Here is a 3,332-nt window from a genome sequence, read left to right as displayed (position 1 = left end):
GACTAAGGTTAGCACCTCAAGTAACACTTGCGAGCCCAGAGATACGTTTAGCTCCGAACGGAGAGTTCTAGCCGTGAACGTTTCTACCAGACCGCAATGAAAATGAGACCGTACGGTCCCTCGCCGAGGCGTTTGCCACAGGTGGTAAACCCCCGGCTATCAACCAGGCTTCATACACATTCTCGACCCTTCGCTATACATGAAAATATAACGACTCGGTGAATTCGAGATGTTTTCAAAATATTCATTCTCGCTCGGAACGAAGTGAGTGGTCGCAAAAGATTCGTGATCGTAACCGAAAGGTTAGACACATTTTTATGGTCGATCGCATAATGGCCATTCGAATACAAAGATACGAAGCGGACCGCGATCTCGCTGCGAGGGGTCGCTCAAGGCAAGAGATGAAACATAGAAGCGATACATCGAGATCGAGAATACTCCGGAAGAACAAAGACTAGCTGATACAACCACTTCTAAGTTCGCGCATCGGAGCTTAATTCTGATAATGCATCGACTGTTTCTACGAAATCACGTCAAGCCCATCACTGCGGGGATCCGATTCGAGCCTACCAACCAGAACAGCAACTTCATCCTTGAAAAAGAAATCCGCCACAACTGGCCAGCATGACCCATTCTCCATCCCTTTACATATATGTCAGGAGGACATGGGATAACCCTCCAGAAGCACATTTACATACAAATTCATCAGATCCGGGGCGATTTGCCTCGGATCGCATCGAATATCTCTAATCGTATCAGTCTCACACTCGTAATATGTCCGAAGGTCTCTCATACATAAGTTTCGAATGCACCTTTCGTAATAATAACAGCTTATTACACGAAGACATAAACGAAACTATGCATCGGAACAACCATCTACGGTCTCCCATCCGAGCGAAACTTTTCGACGTTAAGCATCGTTATGTGTTCGAGTCGGACCGCTCTGCCTACATATGCCAGGAGAGCATGGGATAACCCTCCAGAAGCCCGCGCCAATTTTCAGGGTCCGAACAAGTTTCTTATATGAAGCGTGACCTATGGTTTTTATCGTTGATTTGGGTTGGTATAGGTACGATACTACCTCCTGAGAAGTTTTTCGAACATTCCTTCGGTAGTTTTTGAAATATAAGGAAATCATGTCTCCGAACCTCACATTTTACTATATGTGGAATTTTCAGAGTCCGAACGACTTTCTTATATGAAGCGTGACCTATGGTTTTTATCGTCGATTTGGGTTGAGTTAGGTGAGATACTACTTCCTACGAAGTTTCCCGTTCGTATCTGTCCTAATTTTTGAAAAAAAGAAAATTTTGTCTCCGAACCTCACATTTTACTATATGTGGAATTTTCAGAGTCCGAACGACTTTCTTATATGAAGCGTGACCTATGGTTTTTATCGTCGATTTGGGTTGAGTTAGGTGAGATACTACTTCCTACAAAGTTTCCCGTTCATACCTTCCCTAGTTTTTGAAAAAATGAAAATTATGTCTCCGAACCTCACATTTTACTATATGTGGAATTTTCAGAGTCCGAACGACTTTCTTATATGAAGCGTGACCTATGCTTTTTATCGTCGATTTGGGTTGAGTTAGGTGAGATACTACTTCCTACGAAGTTTCCCGTTCGTATCTGTCCTAATTTTTGAAAAAAAGAAAATTATGTCTCCGAACCTCACATTTTACTATATGTGGAATTTTCAGAGTCCGAACGACTTTCTTATATGAAGCGTGACCTATGGTTTTTATCGTCGATTTGGGTTGAGTTAGGTGAGATACTACTTCCTACGAAGTTTCCCGTTCGTATCTGTCCTAATTTTTGAAAAAAAGAAAATTATGTCTCCGAACCTCACATTTTACTATATGTGGAATTTTCAGAGTCCGAACGACTTTCTTATATGAAGCGTGACCTATGCTTTTTATCGTCGATTTGGGTTGAGTTAGGTGAGATACTACTTCCTACGAAGTTTTCCGTTCATACCTTCCCTAGTTTTTGAAAAAATGAAAATTATGTCTCCGAACCTCACATTTTACTATATGTGGAATTTTCAGAGTCCGAACGACTTTCTTATACGAAGCGTGACCTATGCTTTTTATCGTCGATTTGGGTTGAGTTAGGTGAGATACTACTTCCTACGAAGTTTTCCGTTCATACCTTCCCTAGTTTTTGAAAAAATGAAAATTATGTCTCCGAACCTCACATTTTACTATATGTGGAATTTTCAGAGTCCGAACGACTTTCTTATACGAAGCGTGACCTATGCTTTTTATCGTCGATTTGGGTTGACTTAGGTGAGATACTACTTCCTAGGAAGTTTTCCGTTCATACCTTCCCTAGTTTTTGAAAAAATGAAAATTATGTCTCCGAACCTCACATTTTACTATATGTGGAATTTTCAGAGTCCGAACGACTTTCTTATACGAAGCGTGACCTATGCTTTTTATCGTCGATTTGGGTTGAGTTAGGTGAGATACTACTTCCTACGAAGTTTCCCGTTCATATCTTCCCTAATTTTTGAAAAATAAGAAAATTATGTCTCCGAACCTCACATTTTACTATATGTGGAATTTTCAGAGTCCGAACGACTTTCTTATATGAAGCGTGACCTATGCTTTTTATCGTCGATTTGGGTTGAGTTAGGTGAGATACTACTTCCTACGAAGTTTTCCGTTCATATCTTCCCAAATTTTTGAAAAAAGAAAATTATGTCTCCGAACCTCACATTTTACTATATGTGGAATTTTCAGAGTCCGAACGACTTTCTTATATGAAGCGTGACCTATGCTTTTTATCGTCGATTTGGGTTGAGTTAGGTGAGATACTACTTCCTACGATGTTTTCCGTTCATATCTTCCCTAGTTTTTGAAAAAATGAAAATTATGTCTCCGAACCTCACATTTTACTATATGTGGAATTTTCAGAGTCCGAACGACTTTCTTATATGAAGCGTGACCTATGGTTTTTTTCGTCGATTTTAGTGTAATTAGGTGAGATACTACTTCCTACGAAGTTTCCCGTTCATATCTTCCCTAATTTTTGAAAAAATGAAAATTATGTCTCCGAACCTCACATTTTACTATATGTGGAATTTCCAGAGTCCGAACGACTTTCTTATATGAAGCGTGACCTATGCTTTTTATCGTCGATTTGGGTTGACTTAGGTGAGATACTACTTCCTAGGAAGTTTTCCGTTCATACCTTCCCTAGTTTTTGAAAAAATGAAAATTATGTCTCCGAACCTCACATTTTACTATATGTGGAATTTTCAGAGTCCGAACGACTTTCTTATATGAAGCGTGACCTATGGTTTTTATCGTCGATTTGGGTGTAATTAG

This window comes from Coccinella septempunctata (genome assembly GCF_907165205.1).
Source record: "Coccinella septempunctata chromosome 6 unlocalized genomic scaffold, icCocSept1.1 SUPER_6_unloc_1, whole genome shotgun sequence".
NCBI lineage: Eukaryota > Metazoa > Arthropoda > Insecta > Coleoptera > Coccinellidae > Coccinella > Coccinella septempunctata.
This window is presented reverse-complemented; position numbering follows the sequence as displayed.